The sequence below is a fragment of the Aphis gossypii genome, chromosome 2, assembly GCF_020184175.1.
Source record: "Aphis gossypii isolate Hap1 chromosome 2, ASM2018417v2, whole genome shotgun sequence".
In the NCBI taxonomy this organism is placed as follows: Eukaryota; Metazoa; Arthropoda; class Insecta; order Hemiptera; family Aphididae; genus Aphis; species Aphis gossypii.
In genome coordinates, this window is record NC_065531.1 from 47,314,834 (window position 1) to 47,335,181 (window position 20,348).

Sequence of the window (20,348 nt, forward strand, 5' to 3'; positions counted from 1 at the left end):
ATACAGACTTGTCGTATAAAATATTGTGCCGCATGTGGTGGCGTTCAAGTCTCTGAAGGCCACCACCTCCGTAGCACTCGAAAAAACAGGTTGTATAATATATCGAAGGGTCGCCTAAAATTGTTGAACTAGGCCAAACATATTATAGTAATCGTAAACACAAACAAGGATGTAAAAAAAATAGAACATTTATGCCTATCAAATCATTAATAAAAAATAAGTATAATCGTGATCGAGGGGAGGATGTGTTGCTGTATGAATTATTTTTTAATAGTGATTAACGTTATTAAACTGAAATATATCCGTGTTTAAAATGAAATGTAACACAACTCAAATATATAGTTATTCAATAGTTATAAGCCATTATCTATACAAAAACAAATCAAAACACAACTTCATAGATTTTCATAAACAATAGCTGCTATATTGGCTCGGTTTAGAAAGAACAGTGCGGGTCTTCTAGTGTGTGGGAAAATTCGGCGTGAACACACACAATCGTGCACATGCGCGTTAAATTATTATGAGTATTTATAGTAGTTTTATAATATTGATAAATCGTTTTTTTCTTCTTTAGTTATTATATATATAGTTTATATATTATATTATATATACATATGCTGCTACATCCAGGATTCATCTGGCAGATACTCGTTGTACAAAACAACGCACAATGAAACATATAATATAATGGTTATTATTATTATTATTATTATATATTATTTTTTTGGCTTTCGTTTAATTTAAAAATCTCCCTTGCCCCATCAAAACGCCGTGTATAACAGGTAGGCGGGTCCCCGGCATGGCCAATATTTTACACGGACTGGTATAATACGCGTACAGAGAAGATGCGTACACCATTATAATACGCGTTTTCGAGAGGCGCCAGTTTGGCGATGGTTTTGTCTGGAACTGTGCGCGGCGAGCGGTATGATGGAATCTAGAGGCTTGGCCGTCCGACAACATTATATTGTACACGTGTGAATGTGAGTGCGTGTGTATGTGTGTGTGTGTGTGTGAACCGAAGACGACGAGGCGCAGAGGGTTGTTTTCGTGGACTTCTTATGGTCAGAGGTGAAGCGAAGAGGTATAAATCTGTGTATGTGTGTGTGTGTACACGCGCCCTGTCGTTTCAAGGTCGGTAGGTTTAGTAGTCGTCATCATTACCGAATTGCTATGAGCGGCAGTGGAGGGGATGAAAAATGTACGAAACACCCTTCACATCAAGTGAGTGTTTATATATACATATACATATTTATATGCGCGTATATAATATTATATATTAGATATTGTATATATAGCTAGTAGTATACAATATTTAATAATTATTATTGTTCGAATTTACCCTCCTGGAAAAAAAAAATAACTGTCTGTTCGGATTCTTGGCTAATTACATAATAACAGTGAGCTGATCGCAGGAAAGACTTAAAAGGTGGGACTGTAGTTTGAAGAGTTTGGTTTTTTCCAAAACAAAAACATTTTTAAATTAAAAAAAAAAAACGTATTGTGCATAGAAATTCAAAAAAAAAAATTATATTGTTTTGAAATTTATTGATAGTTACGCGTTGACTGCTCCATCTTACAAACGCCTAACAAAACAAATTATACGTTTTAAATAACCCATTTAAATGTTTCATGCTTAAAATTACGACAAATTTACCGATTATAAAATGTAAGTAAGAATATTATACTCGTAGGTTTTTTATATTTTAATTTTAAAGCAATAAGTTCTGAGGATTTTAAAATTTACAGACAATTTAGAATTAAGACCAAGACAACACATGCTGAGGTAGCGTCCTGTTAAATATTTTTACGTAATTTGTTAGAAAATACGTTTTTTATAGAGGGTGGTTAGGTGCATTGTTTATCAAGCTTAAATTTAAAAAAATGTGGATTTAAAAAACCCGTTACTGGTATTTAATTATTCGATAAAGTTGTCTGTATAATTGTTAATTATCTTAACTCTTTTAATATATATATATTCAATTTTTGTATAGACGTGAAATATTATAATTGAAAATAATAAAATTTAATTACATGATAATTTATCTTTTAAGGTTGAACAGTTACTATTAATTTTTATGTCAAATTGAGAATATTTAATATAATAGTATACCTATATACCGATATGTTTTATTAAAAATACAAAATTTTTTACTTACAAATATTTATAATAAAAATAAAAAAAATTGTCAATTATCAAAATTATATTATATTGTTAATAGGAATGGTCAATGAATGTATATATGATGAAGGGCAGGAAACCATTGATTCGTGTCTAATTTCGGGTGAACACATGCGGTCGCCAGAGGGATAATGTTTCATTGGAAGTTACAACGGAAACCATCAATTGCTGTTCTGCGTTCAAAGCAAATTTCGTTCAGATTTATTTTGTCATGACAAATATTTACCAACTCATTGAACAAATTCGACCAATTGGCAACCGAGATATTTTGACTTACACCTGACTTAAATCTGGGAACCGTACTCAGTGTTGTGAGTTTTTCGTTTTTCATCTGTCGATTGTTGAAGGAACGTGTGAACGAATACATTAACAATAATAAAAAAGCAAGGTTCGATTAATGCCCATATCGTTTCCGTCGACAAAACAACTAATAAAAACACAAAATACTTTAACACTATTATTTATACATATAGGTACTGACATGCATTAATGCGAAACAAAATTTTGAGGGTGGTACGAAATAATAATACGAGTATTACTATGTAGGTGACATAAAGTTTATAACAATAACTTATGTTAGTATAGTTCCGTAAAAGCATTTTGAGTATAATTTTGGTATTTTAAAATAATATATTTTTTTTTTCGAAATTAAATCGTACTAATTTTAAAATAATACTTGACCAATTTTAAAAGGTCAATGGAAATCAATAATTGGAAAAGAATAAATTGGACATTCGAAATTGGAATTGGAGTTAACAGCGTAATTTTTAATTTATCATTTGTAATAAATTACAAAGAAATGAAGTTTTCTATTAAAATATTAATTTTCTCTGACGATTTGTGTGTAATTGCATTTACTCGACTATTAAGTAATAAATATTAATATCTCAAAAATAAATCACTATTTATAGTTTCGAATATAGTTATTGTAAAGTTTTCAAACAATTAATATGTATAAACATTTAATTTATGAAAACATATTTCACCGTAATAATACAATTAAAAATTTATTTTTTTTTTTTATAATCAATTTTCAATAGTATACCTATAAACATTAAAATAGGTGCATTTTCTATTTTTATCAATAGCTATTAAATAGTTTTAATTTTTGATTCATTCTTTAGATTTTAATTTTAAAAATGATTTAAAATACTCGTTAATTGTTTATAAACGAAATATAATTACTATAAATTATAAAAATACAATTAAAAAATGTCATACAAAAATGTGTTATGATTATAAAATAATTGATATTTTGAACAAGGCACCAACTATATATTTTACATTTTACTGTTAAACACTTCGTTTCCTGTGCGCAATTATTTTTAAACTTTATACCTTAACATCAATTGGAAGATAATTGTTTTTTTAGTAGTAAAAACTTTGAAATTGGAATTACTTATTTTTCAATTGAATCAATATTATGACAGGATGCAATAATTATTATTTTCTTTTCATGCATATTTTTTTTCGTTTGATGGTTCATTTAGAAAATTCCGAATTGTCTACCTATTTATAAGTTATTATATAAAAATACAGGAAAAATAACGGTTGGAAAACTTTGTTATTGTGCAACTTTTACAACCTAATAAAAACTGAATAAGTGAAGAAAAAAAGTCTGTTAGTTTTTCTTTGATATTACGTGGGTGTATATTTATCTAATTTTTTCCATATGATTTTTCACCAACGACTTTCAAAAAAAAAAAAAAACAATAGAATCGAAAATCATGCAAACGAAAAAGTATAGCTCATAGATTCGGTGCTGTTGATAGGTACTCAATACATATATCTATAATATATTCTATATTATATGTACGTATAATTTTTAGTTAATCGTATACTTTTCTACCGATGGCTGCTGTATCGTTTTAAGACTTCCTGTATAATATGTGCGCTACGCACACACAAGCACAAATAACAATTGTGTATTTGTGTGTGCCGCTATATTATAGTAAAACTAAAAAATAAAAAAATAAAAATCATAACTTTTACCCACGAGTTTATTGTTATTCTACCGCAATACGTACGCACACGCAATAAAAATAATAATAACAATAATAATAATTTGTTTTCGGCAGAACCTAAAGAAGAAAAATATAAAAAACAAAAATATCTATAACTATTTTTTCCAAGAAACCCGACATATAGCCGCTCCTGTAGCAGTTCAAATCAGTCCAAATCACGAACCGCGGTCAAAAGATAACGAGGAACCTCCACTTGCATATTATATCGTATCAGCTTATGTTGCCAACTATATTATATTGTTGGCTATGGTTTTTACTTTTTAGTCTATACGGTTTTTAGACGGCTCAATGTTAAAAATTATATCGTCGGTCGGCAGTGGTGGTTCAAGGCGAGGCGGCGGCAGCGGCGGCGACCGCCCATAATATTTATATACATAGGTATAATATTTTATTATATTATATTATACATATAGGTGGTATTAATACACGAGAACCGCTAAAAGAGAGCTGCTAGGAGGAACGAAACAAAAAAACAAAAAAAAAAACCAAAACGGAAAAAAACCTATTATAACCGCAACCAACCACCGGGAGAACGTACGGCGGCGCCGAGCCGGCGAAGAGACCGTTTAATCTTCTGCGGCGGCAGTATTATTATATATACGATGTGTTATGTATGTATTTAAGTATGAGGCGGCAATATCGCCTTGACTGCGCGTAATAACACAATAATAATGTCGTTTAGTTTTTCAACGAATCCGCGAGTTTCTCACCGGAAATTCTGTACCGATGATTCATTTGCAACGCTACACATATTATACTATACAATATAATATAATATGTGTGCCTTCTCACAAAATCTAAAGTAGACTCGACGAGCGCCGTAACAGCAGCAGCAGGTAAATCCACCTGTGTTTATTACCCGTGTTGTACATAACAACAGTAATAATAATTTTATACAGAGACAAGAGTTCGTAGTGCTGCAGTGGAGTATATAATGTCTACGTAGACATATTATATTATCATATACATAAAATAATAATCATAATATTGTGACGACGAGTTTGGGTGTACGGAGAGAGGAATAAAAAAGAGCAACGACGACGAGTCGTGTTCATGAATGGAAGATTATAAGTGTAATATAATTCGGCGTGTGCTTATATAATGTACAAGGGAGAGAGAGAGACCTGAGATTCATACCTACGCACATATAATCGTATGCGGTATACCGCCTATACCGCCCCTCGCGAGATGCAGTGCACACCGTCACAATGACGCGGTTAACTGCGGCAGCGCTTTGCGGACGAGGGAGAAGAAAAAAAGGTCTTTTCGGGTCATGTAAATGACCCTCTCGCGGAGTGTTTGGAAAAAATAAAAACATCGTTTACGCACAACGAGCGGAAAGAAGAAGCGAGACGCCTGTGTCATACCTATGTACGCGTGTGACGCAAGGACGCGCGAGGCGGTGGTCAGAGTATAATAGCCTCGCGGTGTGTACGTACGATATTATTATTATATACGACGAGTTTGTCAGAGGAGTATTATATTATTATTAACCTACACGGACTCTGCACCGGTGTGTGCCGTATATATCATATTGTGCCCATTGTGTGTCTCGTTTATAGGCTCGTGCCCCTTTGCGAGTGTACAATATTATTATCGTATATTATAATGTAATACGCCGCGAAGGTACCTGTTCGTGATGCTAATTTTTCGGTCGACGACAATGCGAGTTTTCACCCAGACGCGTTGTCGTGTGGCGGGTCTCTGCCGATGCACCGAGGTCCTGCTCCCGCGGCGAGGAACTCGACGACATAATATTATTATTGCTGTACACGCGCGGTGAACATAATAATATACAGGCAGGTACACAATGAGAGTACAAGAGTCTGCTGGTGGTCATCGGCTATATAATATCTATATTATACCTAAAAACCTAATATTTATGTATGTGTATCAATGTAAAAAGGTATACCTAAGAGACTTCGAGGTGCCCCAGACACTTGTCGCGTTACAAATTGCGTAACCACAGCGCATTGTAAACCACCTGTGCAACATATATTGTAGGTATTATATTATTATATATTATTATTATTATTATTATTATTGCGAACAAGGCCCGCGTGACATTTGACTTCGGTTTAATCGGATTTCGATCTATTACGTATGTTCTGTACGTACCGACTGACTTTTTCATTTTCCCATAAACCAACCGACACGTCGCCCTTTAACCGAAATACACACCGTCGCCTCCGAAAAACCTACTCGTTAAATTAGACCCATAAATCGCGGAAATGATTATTAAGGGGGTACGTCGGATAATGTTTATCGCGAACAGAATTCGCACGCCACGGACTGGCCCAGTTTTCGAATTGCCACCGAAACGTTACTATGCGTTAATACCTGTTTTAATATCCGTTGCGGATGCTACGATGGCCAGTAACCACCGGTTATAATATCACCTGTTTGCTGCCTTAAATCAGTCATTTATTATGTAATAACTACCCACTCTAATATGCTCAAAAAGGTATTTTCGTCTAGTTTGTATATTATATAATACATAGGTACTCATTTCGGATCATTCGTCGTTTTCAGGTCGATCGTGCACTGTTTGCTGTTTGAACGAGCATAATAGACTCGGGCGAACTTGGAAGCGTGTAGAGTAACAAATAGTTTCCTCGAAATCAAATTTCAGTTACTCAATTTGTTTTTAGTCAAGTAACGGTAAACTTGTAGCTTTGTTCGTAAATTTACTGATACTTAGTACCTATTGAATAATATTATAATATTGATATTATGATGTAGGTGTTTACAATCAAGCTTGAACATTGTACACGAATAAAAATGTCTAAAAAATAAAAATTCTAAGCACAGTCTATGTCAAAATCGACGTTGAATATTGTTTGTCGTTTTGACTTTGCATTACTACACAGAAGTCGAAGAGATTATCAGGTAAATAATGGAATAGTAGTTTGATATATTTTATGCAATTACCATTTATTACCATTTACACATGTTTAAAGCAATGTGTGGTAAAATAATAATAATTATTTGTTTGTTTTTCAATGCGAAATACAGTTGGTATAGTCATAATAATTGTTGTACGAAAACGACGCCTATGTTTTGTTTAATATTCTAAAACATTATTATAAACTCCACATTTGAAAAAAACTAAAAATTTAAAACACGTATTTTACATTAATTACATTGATACACGTAAAGCACTACACTTTTTTAATTATGGAGTGTATAAGTTCGATGAGGATGATGACGCGTATTTTTACGGATTTGCTAATAGATACCTTTTTTTTCTGATTTGAATGTAACAATAAACATATATATTGTATTGTGTTTTATAACATATATATACGTTAAAACGCTACCGGAAATACGACAATAATAATACGATATGAAAGGAATTCACTACTATACTAAATATTGGTGTACCAAATGAATAAACTTCATGTTTTTGTCGGTATTGAGTGATATAGAGTACCTGCGCGCTACGACTTGTTATTATTATATTAGGTAATAATAATTGTTTTTGCTAGTTATGTTGTGCTGAACAATAATTTTTAATAGACGAATAATATTAAATCAACTCTGTCAGCGACCGTGGTAAAACCACAGATTAGATTAAAACCTCGTGCAAAGCGCGTAAAATATCCAGGTAACGACGTCGTCCGTCGTAATCGATATTGGGGTAGGTTTACCTGCTGCCGCTGGTCTACTGGTATTAAAAGTATTTTCTTAAAATATATTATTATGTTGGTATATTATTATTATTATACACGTTGCAGTGTTTTAATCGTTTTCACAACGCACACATTGTTATCGCGTATAACCACACGTATATATACTTAGTATACCTTTATAATATATGTGTACCACGGGCATGGAGTGCTGTAAAATAAAGCTTTATTATTAAAACACATTTAATAAATATATTCTAAAAACAGCGAGATAGAGACATTGCCGTCGTCGGCCAGCGACGTTTTCTCGTATATATTTTACTATTCTTTTTCGTCAAAATCAATTGTCTGTCCAACCAAAAAATAAAGCATTGTATCTGCAAAACACACACACACGTCCGCAAGCGCTCTCAACACGTATTTTCGTATTCACACGCGATATATATACTGTAAAATATTATATTATCTTAAGGATATTTCGTTTTTCGAGTGTTCCGTGTACACAAAATTCTCAACGCCACTTTGCACGAGCACGTACAATGGGGAGGAGGAGGAGAAACAAATCGACGGCGCAGACGATCGAAAAAAAAATCATATATAATATAACATGATGAGAGAAACAGAAAGAAAAAACCGGTTTTCTAATGGCTTTGTGCGCTCTCGGGGGGTAGTTATTTGGTCGGGGCTGAACATTATTATAACGGTCCGATAGAGACTGCGACGCCGGCCTTGTCTTCCGCACACTGTGTTTTCGTATTTTATCTCGATCTGTCTCTCTCGTGCGTGTATACTGCACTGCCCGAGACCAGACACTGGTCCACCATTGTTTGTCGTTCGCAGCACTGTTGAAACGGACCTTTGGAGATTACTACCACACGCTATGGTTTCGGGCACGTAAATTTAATTTTGTTTTCCTAACGCCGTAGGTGGTAGAGGTATACACGGAGAAATCTGTATGTATATATTATGTGTAGCATAATGCCAAATGTCAACGACGCATTGATGAATGGAGTGCGTTCCGTTATAGAGGAAGAGACCTGGACAAGATAAATTTCTTTTAAAATCGTATACACGAATATATATGTATTATTTTTTTCTTTGCAGGGCGACGAAAACGTTTCATGTCTATTATAATATGTTAGTTTTTATAAAATTTTAATCCGAACTTGACCGTCACCTTAGGTTTATACGGTCCCGTCGTATTTCTATATATATAATGCTATTATACCACACGCCGAAGGTACACGTTATATATACATAGTATAATATATGTTACACGTGCATTGTTAAGCACACGGCCTGTCAACACATATACCTATACGATACATATACATTAGGTAGGTGCATGTATAATTTATATGTATAATACACACTCAATGGACCACGGGCAAACACGTACGAATTTGTTTTTCAAATACCCCATATTATGGTGTATATACGTGCTATACAAACTATAACACTGCTGTAGTTGTGTATAGTGTACGTATTGAAAATTGTTTCGTCCCTTAAGTTTCAATCACGGACGAAGAAACACATTTTTCAGCACTGACCAAAATGGATTATTAACCTATAATATAATATATGTATTTACATGATTCAACTCACTCGACTCCATGTGTGCAGACTGCAGACTGAAGTTAAACGTTTTCGTGTGCATTCACTCTCACGCACGTGTTGAAGATTAAAAAACCGGGAGACGATCGGCCACTTTACGCGTACAATATGTACAAGAAGATACAAGTTATCCACATCACCGAGACTTAAGACAGTATTATCATGGTTGGTTAATATTTAACATAGAAAAAACCAAGTATATTAATAATTTTTTCAGGTAAGTGTATCACAATGTTTCTCGTTCTCAAGACACTATTTGGTTGGAATTTTTCAAAACTCGTGTTTGAAAAATTATTTAAATTGCGCATAGCAATTCTTAAAATTTTTATAATTTAATAATGTAGTTACAATTCGAGCAATTGCTGTGATTAGTCACTTGAAGTTTTTAAGTGTTTTTTCTGATTTAGTTGAATAAAATGTTAACGCTACAATGAAACATAAATTATAAAATGATTTATTTATATAAATTAAATTTAAATTATTTACTTCAGTAATTACATCCACCAACAAAATTTAACTTTTTGTATTTAATATTATTTAATTAAATTCTAATAAGTTATAAAAAAAAAATAATAATAATAATAATAATGATAAAAATATATAGTTTATTAATAGGTTTATTATTGTAATCGTTTATTTTTTTTTTAAAGATTGTCTTTCACGACATTACTAATTTATCTTTTCGATCTTTCTACCAGCATGGCTATCACTATATCAACCGACCTACCTGGCTTCATCCCTCGCTCACCCCATTTCTGTGCGATTGTTTCGCATGGCTATTACACTTATCTTTTATATTATACGTTTTATATTATATAATAGTTATTAGTTATTAAAGAGATTTTTTTCCCTTGTTATTTCATGGTATGGCCTGTGATACAAAGACCCTTTTCATCATTGTATAATACTATAATATATTTATACATTTACTTATTTAATTTAAAAAAAAAAAAAAACATGAAGGCATTTTGGGTAATTAGTTATTATCGCATTATAAAGTAATGAGAATATATTATAATATATACCGTTATTTGTTGATTTTTTTTTTTTTTTTTTTTTAAAGAAAATAATGGCTATATAAAAAATATATAATACTTAAAGTACTTTTATTTACGTCATATTAAATAGAATGATATTATTATTTTGACAAAAATTGTTAGTTTAATAATTATTGGTATAAATATATAGCTAGTTTTTTTTATCGTGGTTATTTATATTTTTCATAATAAAACGATTTTAAATTTTATTATTAATGATAAAATACTAAATTGTTTAGAGGTTTTGAGATTCATGTCGGAATAACATTCAAATATTCTTCTGATTTAACTACAATCATTTTTTTTTTTAATTTAGTAAATCACTACTGATTTGATAGACATTTATAAATAGGTACCTAACCTAACCTATATTAAAGAGATATTATATTATTATATTGCATTATGAATCCTTTATATTTTTGCAATGTATTTATTTATCAGAGATTAATTACTTCATTTGGTAATACTCATACTTGTAAAAGTGTTTTAATATCCTATATTCCTATTTGTCGTCATGAAGAGTATTTTGTATGTTCAATAAAGGAACCTAAGAGATGTTTGTGATATAAAATATAATATACATGATGAACCTTTCATATCACCACATCATTCACATCTACCTTTTCTTGATTGTTTTGATTTAGAATCCTTATGATTGATGACTTTATGAGTTATAATTCTATGTGATCACAGGTATACGGACAATGTTATAGAGTTTATGTTTATCATAAGAATTTTAATGAAACCAGTGTCATCTGTAATTTTTATTTTAACAAAAAATTATTACGACTCAGCAGTTACATGATAAAATATAGATAATTGGGTTTTTTTTTTTTATAAAATAATAATTAATTTAGGAATAAAAATATTTTGTATTTAATGATGTTATAATAAAATGTGCTATATTACATTATTGCAATATAATATTAATATAACATTAATAAATCAATTAAATATGAACTGTCAAAGTAATAACATAATATGATGATAATCAAAGAAATAAAATAGAAGTACATTCACTGTGGTTCAATTGGTTATTGTATATTATTTATGAAAAACAGTAGTGAGGACGAAAAGGAGAGGTTAACTAATGAAGTAAATTCAGAAAGAAATTTAGATAAAAATGTGTCATTTATAGAATTTTTATTATTTAGTATTGTAATAGTATTTGAGTCTGAAATAACTGGAGACATAAGATAGTTTGAACTCTATATAATAAGTGTTACCATAGTGAGGGAGAAAGTCGAAAAAAAACGCCTCGTCGTCTGATTTCTATTAGGAATGTGATGGATTGGGTGGTTAATTTTTTGACGTTTGAGAATAGATTTCTACTCTATACATCTCTATAATATAATAGTCGAAAGTATGATTGTATGATTGTCACTACAAGAGGGTAAACTTGGTGGGGCTCCTTTGGTTTATGAAACACAGGCAAGTTTGAGAGGTGTTCTTTCTCGTGTTTGCGCTTACTCACGTATAAAAATGTATTTTGTATTCCATGCAAATATATACATGAGTAAATAACGATTATTATATTATTTGGTTGCAAAATTATAATAGAATATCACTTGTCGTTTTAACGATATTTTTTTTTTTGCGTTTAAGTACATAGCGTTTAAATTGAAATACAATACAACCGACACGGCGAGTTTTCAATGCCTGAGGTACCTATATATCTATATATTATGTGTGTACGTCGATTGTCCGGATCCCTTTTATTTTCATAAAAAAAAATTATTCAGATAATATATATATATATATATATATACATTATACAGTATACACGTAATATTCTGTAGATACGTATAGTATTTACTCAACGACTTCACCGTCCTGTGTATATTGTATATCTATATATCATACGAAAGAAAACTCCAACACGCTAAACCACATTGCCCATACATTATTATTGTTGTGCCAAATCGAAAAACGAATTGACAGCTTTAGCAATAACAATACCTACTACATGTAGTATAAACGATAATCGTATAAAATAAATACCTATATGATAACTACAGTATACACACATATATATATATATATATATTTATATTATATTATACTCAAGACACGAATAAAATTGTGTTTCAGCGAACAAAAAATAGTATGAATATATTTACCTATAAGTACCTATATTATACTACTTAATTGTTACGCAAGTTTTTTTTTGACGCTCATTTAATTATAATATTTACAGATTTGTTTACAACAAATACCTAGACTAAGAACCATGTATACCGTGAAATCTTCACGAGTGTATAATTTACATATTATGCTATGGTTACTAATCTTTCAAAAAGATATAATGGCGTATATAACCCCTATTACGGGTACAGTACATTATAGAACACACCGAGGACTTTATATATTTAAAATTATTCGTATATATTTGTCAACCGAGGAAAATCGTGATAGCATTTGTGGCTTCTTCACCAGCTGATTACTGGCGAGTGCTAACAATGATTATATTATCGCGCAATAGAGCAAGTCTGTGGTCCGTGATACAACATTGCAGATAATAACTGCCAAGACTACTCCTCGTCGCCAAAATATAATGTCAGCGTTGCTGTTTTACCGTACCCTCGCCCCAATATCAACATTTAGAACACGCGCACTGTTATTCCCATTTATACGGGAACGAAGAGAGATCTACTAGTAGATTCGTAAAAGGGTAAAATAAAAAAACTAAAATAAACCGACCAAATGAACCGCTTGAGAAACGCTCTTGTTTAGGTCGCTTAAAATTACCTGACTTTCCTCTTGGGAAATTTAATTTCCTCCTATACAGTTCGGCCAACGTCCAAAATCGCGTATAATATATACACGCACTTTTGTTTTACTAGGTAAGTGTTGTTACCGCGTATTTATAGGCGAGAAAAAAGTAAATACTTAAATGAACTGTACGCGTACTTAAAATTGTCAATTGCGTACTTGTGTATACCTACAATTATTTAAATATGTTTATGTTATCACAATTTACATTGCAATATTAAACAGAATAGATATTAGATATCAAAGTAACTTGTCTAGACATTATATAATATTACTATGCTGTAAATCCAATGTACAATAAATAATTTTATAATAATCCATGTATCAGTTAGAAGCTTAATACAAAACGTGTAAATTCGAAACGTGCATTAGATACAAGATTTATTCAATGGTCGAATACGCGCTGTCAATACATTGCAGTAATGTAGATATAATTTTGATTAAAACTTGAAAATTCAAAACAATATAGGTAGTTTCCAATTGGTATACTTAAATATTTAGTGAAAATTGGTAAATGCACTTTTAAAATGTTAATAGAAAACATGGGTTTAAATTCTTATACACCGCGAAAATTTACTAAACTTTGCATGTAATGTGAAAATAAAAATTTCAAACGGGCTAGTTTAAAAGAAAGATAGAATACTCATGTCGGTTTAAAATGCAGTGATTTTTGATAATTTGTTTTGAAAAAAAATCAATATTTTCCGTTAAACTTACACTGCATAATATATTAATACGGTGAAAACATTTGATAATTAATAATTTTTATTATGTTTACCGTAGATGTATTATATTATAGGTTTGGAAGATGTATGATGTATCAGTACAACGATGTTCATAAAATAAAATGATTTTTAAGTACTAAGTTTTAATCATTTATTATTTTATAGATAATGATTGATACTACGACTAGAATATATTATATTTAATTCAATACTGAAATATTTGCAACAATTTATAACTTAAATGGTGTTTATATATACATATACTGTTTTATTGCACTCAAATTAAAACACAATGAAAAAGTTTTTGCATAAGAAAAATGAAAATACCCGCTATATACCTATTCATACAGTCATATACACTTAGTGAAGCTTATCTTCTATTTATCTATTTAAAAATAAATTAATGAACTAATTAATATATGTGCATTTTTTTTTTTTTGGACATTTTTAATTTTATATTATTAGTAATGATCTTTTCATATTTTGTAATTACTTATATAATAATTAATTATTTATACTAAAAAAAATGTTCAATATAAGCAGCTGATAGCCAATAAGAATTATTTGGAAGTATATTTGATTATTATATACTAAGTATTTAATCAAAATTCGTTAGATTCCTGAAAATTACCGGTCGAACATTCTGTAAAGGTCGAAAAATAGAATACACATATGTCAGTCACCTACCTAAATTATAGGTACGCAGTATAAATTCTTTTCAAACGTTTGAAACACCTTTACAATGGTTATTTTGAATTTATTGAATTTATGTTTTAATGTTTGTTTATTCATTTATTGCATATAGGTTTGAAAAGTCCAAGTTAAAAAATTTTACCATTTTAATAGTCACGTGACGTACAAAATATCAAGTATTATTGTACATTATCGATGTGAAATTATTATAACCGCGTCAACAGTATAATTTAGTATACAACGAATTCGACTGAGTGAAAGACAAAGGTAACTAGAATATTGATTCGTATATTAGTTTCTAGACAACGATTAACGATATATGAATGTATATTTATTAACGTTATGATATGTATCTATTATATGCATAGCCATATAATAGGACATTTGTATAATAAAATAAAATAATTCAGCATTTGTGTTGAACTTCACTTAAACACTGTGTAACAGTACTTGCAACATTGTCAGTAACAAAAATTAACTGTAAAAAATAATTAAAATCTATGCATCATATCTAAAAATTTTATAAGAAATTGATTTTCTTATATGAACCATATTGGTCAAATGGTTAGCAAAATACGATCAATATGATTTTTTCCAACTGAAATATAAACGTATTTTGCTAACTCTGCAATAAGAAGTGCAAATAATATTAATTACATTTTATATCAGAGTCCAACTTATGGGAGGCTAGGGGGGCTGCAGCCTCGGGCTTCGAAATTATTTGGGGCCCCAGGCCCCTGTTGGTATTTAATTATTTAAGTAGTTATCGTAGTTAAAATGAACTAAAAAAACTACATGAAAGCTATACTCAATTATCCATAAATCACATAATATTGTGTTAACTTTTATTGTTGAATAAAAAATATTTTGTCATTTCGAGTACCTACCTACAAACTTCAAGGTGGTAGTGTGATTGATCAATTTGTAATAGTAGCTGGGATTGCAGTTGATTATTTTATGTACTTAATCCTATAGTCATTTGACAGAAAGTGTATTATTTCCATTGTATTCTTATGTTTTTTTTTTTACGAATAAAATATATCTATAAATTCACGGTTTGAAGAAACCGTATACCTGTAACGTATTTGTTCGCCAGGACGAAGCATATAATAATAATATTAATGGGAGGGACGCTTGACGCATGTGCCTATATAAGATGTTAGATAATATCGTAAATCCCTTTGTATTTTTTTTTTTTTAATCGACAAAAATGATATAGTACATACACACAGGGGAAGATCATCGTGATTAATAGGTATAGACTGTGACGTATATCGCATTGCAAATGATATTTTATAGCATGAATACAATATAGTAAGAATAGAATTATAATCTTCACGAGGCGCTACATAATGTATACAATAAGGGAGATTTCGGCTTTTAAAAATTTCAAATATAGTGGTCATAATAATCATTATTATCGAATCAATATAACAGATTCCAACAACAATAAATATAAGATAAACACTTGGACACTTATAAACTATACGTCCAAAATACTCGTTTGTATCTCATAATATTTTGGTTGTATTAAATGCGAAATTATTATTTTAAAGTTTATACACATATGTGTATAATATTATCGTGATTTATATCTTTTGGAACTAAGCCTGAGCGCCCGAACCGCGTAGTAAAAGTGTAAGACAGTGCGGTCAGTGCTGCTGTTTAAAGTTTTAAACTATTCACTGGGTGAAAACCGAGAATAATGCATATAACATCATCTCATCGTCGTCGTCTTAGTACTCAATCACTGAATCGTCCATTCTATGTCTATATTTTCAAATATGTATCGCATATATACTGCCTATTAATATCTATACTGCCTATATTAAACAGTGTATTAACCGCTGTACATAGGTATCTATATTATATCGATGTACCTTTTCAAAACGTCGCGCGGGACCAATAAACGATTTCTAATGTACATTGTGTGTATATAGTGCACATATATATGTACATTATACACGTGTGTATAGACTGACTACATGGCTATAGATGCGTGTATATATGTACACGCGAAAAAGCGGTGAATTTTCCGAATGGACTTTGATAAAATGCTGTTGACCACCCACACGCACTCGAAATGTTCCCCGGAGATTTCCTGCGCACCGCGGCACACCGTTCTTGCCACCTTTTTCACTTTTGCAACAGTAATATTTTATTACCCGAGAACCGCCTGGCGGATTCTTGCCAAACGGCAAACGACCTTCTAATTAGACGAGGTTTTAAATGAACTCTCTTATACCACTTTGAAACACACATACGCATTTATACATATACACACACACATATACATATATATATATAATATAGTCTATACATGTACACGGCAGTTTTATACAGAGCACAGTAATAGTACCTATAGAAAGGGTTACACATAATAAGATACTTTTAAACGCATAATATAATATAAAATACCCACCGACGCCCTTTTTGTTACATACCCAATTTGAAAGATTCCATGTGATTATACACAACAAAACCAACAGATTTGTTTTTTTAGCAAATTAGATATTTTTTACACAAGTTTAAATATGTTTAATTAAATAAAATTAACATTCCAGAAAAAGCAAATAAAATTATAATATTTATAGGTTTGAAATATATGATAATAATATACTTATAGGAATTATGTATTATACTAAAATAATTTTCATAAAAAAGTTAATCCTTTTAATAAGTGTCATCTACAATCATTATATCAAAAAAATTTTACTTTTTAATTTTTTTTTTTTTTTGCATTATTTGGTGTTATTATAATAATAATAACATTTTTTAAAAATAATTATATTTTTACTTTTTTTTTATAATAATGAATCGTTTTTACTTTTATGAATAATAACATACATTTTAAATTTTATTTTCGAAAGTAAAATATTTTTTGAAGTACAACGCCATACATCAAAATCGAATTTCAAATGAGTATTTAATTAGTTATAAGTATTTTAAGTTTTGCAGGGTAGAGTAAAAGTAGCACAGGGCTACTCTGAAAATTGTTGGTATACGTACACTACTCTTTTCTCGAAACTTTAAATACTTAAATACTTTAACTAATTAACCACTCATTCGAAATTGTATTTTCACGTAACAATATGTACTGAGTAATGAATAATATTCTGTTCTCAGAACATAAAAAATGTAACTATTTTGTTATTCAAAAATTTTATAAATATTGTAAAAATATAGTTTCAAGTTTGTAAATACAAATGCATTATATTAAAAATTGTTTAAATATATATGCCCGATTATACCTATTGGTATATTTATTAATATTTAAATACGTCTGACCTCTATACAGTTATAAAAAAATAGCTATAATAAGTATTGATTTTATCATCTTTGGTATAAAAAGTGAAGACTATTTTTTAGATATTTGAGTGGTGACAGAAAACAAAAAAACAATAAAAATACTGTATTAGTATATTATTTTATAAGCGGTTTTATTTTATTATAAGATGTTTATAGGCATGCAATGTAAGCTTCATAATTAAAATTAAATGAACGTAAAAAAGTTTAATACGGCAATGAACACTATTGTAAGTACTATTAGTACTAGGTAAGATAGATAGGCATATAGGCTTACATTTGTAAAAACTGGTGGTCACTCTGATACATAGAATGTTCGAGTACCTATACCTCACTATTGAGTATAGACCGCGGTAAAAAATGTATTACGTTTGAATTCAATGATAAATAATTATACACGAAAAACACTTCGATCTGAGTAAAAAAACGATGAAATCAGCCTTTATTTATAAAAATAGTTTATAATTTATTTCCTTAATTGTTAGGGATTAGACGATTAATGTTCGTTGAATTACAATAAAATAACTACAATATTAAAGTCTTGAAAGAATATTAATATCATTATTTAAAATTTAAATATCCAATTTTGGACAATTTTTAACTTCAAATATCTAAACAAAAAATTGTGAACGTGATGTAATCTTTTTTTTCATATTATTAATTGTTATAAGAACAACTTACTCATATGAACCTTTATAAAATGTTTAAGACTTATGTGTAGTTATAAAAAATGAAAATTTAATATTTTAATAATATTTAATTATCTGAAAATATTCGTAATTTTGACAAATATTTTACCGCTTTATTAATTTGAGGAACTTTGTATACTATTAATCGTTTTAACTAAGAAAAAAAATGTTATCATCAGAAATTGAAAAATGTTGAAAATTCATATACCTAAATTACAAATTATAAGATAAATTTACTCTTAGAAACGTCTCCATAATTAAAGATAAAAATAATTTTTTGAGAAAAAAACTATTTTTTGAAGTTTAATATTGTATTAGAAACAAATTTAAAACTCATTCTGTGTTTTCTTAACAAAAATGTATTCTAATATAAATAATAAATAATAATAATAAGAGTATTTATAGGACAGAGAATAATAGTTATTAATATTAGTAGTTTTGATCGGGTCCGTGACTGCATTATTTTTTTGCTGGGAAACAAATATTCCCCTCTACAGAATTTGATTACACAACCGCTAAGCTATTATGTTTTTTATACTTGTACAATGTACATATAGAATCAGTAATGTTGGACTATTATAATACATAACAATTTATTTAGTTTGTTAATAAAAAATCGTCTTTTTTTATAACATTAAGTTTAATTGTTGGTTTTGAATTTGTGGTACCTAATAACGCGTTCAGTTATATAGGACAAAATTAACATTTCCAGTCCCTATATATTATGTTTATGTATAATGTATATTATATATGAGAGTGTATGTGTTGTGTGTGTCTGTGTCTGTGTATTACAAAATCATTAGGGTCTTTTCTTCTTTTTTTTTCTTCTTGAGATGTTACTTTATATAATTAAGTAGTAATGTGCTATTAAATAAAGGGTATATTTCACGAAAAAGTGAGAAAAAAATTAATTGTTCAACAAAACGTACTGAAGTAGCTAAGTTATAATTTTTAATATTTATTGAGTAAAAAACCAACGGTATATCGTTATCTGTATTTTTAGCCACGTGCGGGATATCTTTTTCGCTTTTACAGTCCGAGTAATATTATTACTATATTATATTGTACGACATTATCAACTTGTGATATTTTTTATTTATGCTCATATGATCACCCCTGTTTCGAACAGGACCGTTCTTTAAGATTTACGACTCGTTCCCGTTCATATACTATACAGTAACAAATACGAAAAATTTTACTGTAACACACACATCATATAATATTGTAAGTATACACAGCAAAAGGTTTGTTTTCATTTTTTTTTTTTTTTGACCAATATAAGTATATATTTACTTAACATACATAAATAAGTTTAATAATATATAAATATTATAAAATACTTGGAGGGGGATTAAGTAAACACACTACTCAACATACTATTTAATATTTATATCGTGCGTACAAGAAACCATATGTACTACGGAAACCTAATAACTTTTGAAATCGGTTTCGAAGGCAACTTTCAGTTTTCAAACGCCAGTGAATTCCAGTAATAATCCTATTCTCCGCCGTACACGGTAAGCTCAGTCTAGATGACTACCGTTGTTCATATTGTGTACGACACTTATGAGCGGGTAATCGTGATATTTTAAGTTAATCACACTTACGATAATGGTCGTCACCAGTCTTTTCTTCACCTCTATTTGTATAATGCTCAAGGATTTTTAATCGAATTGT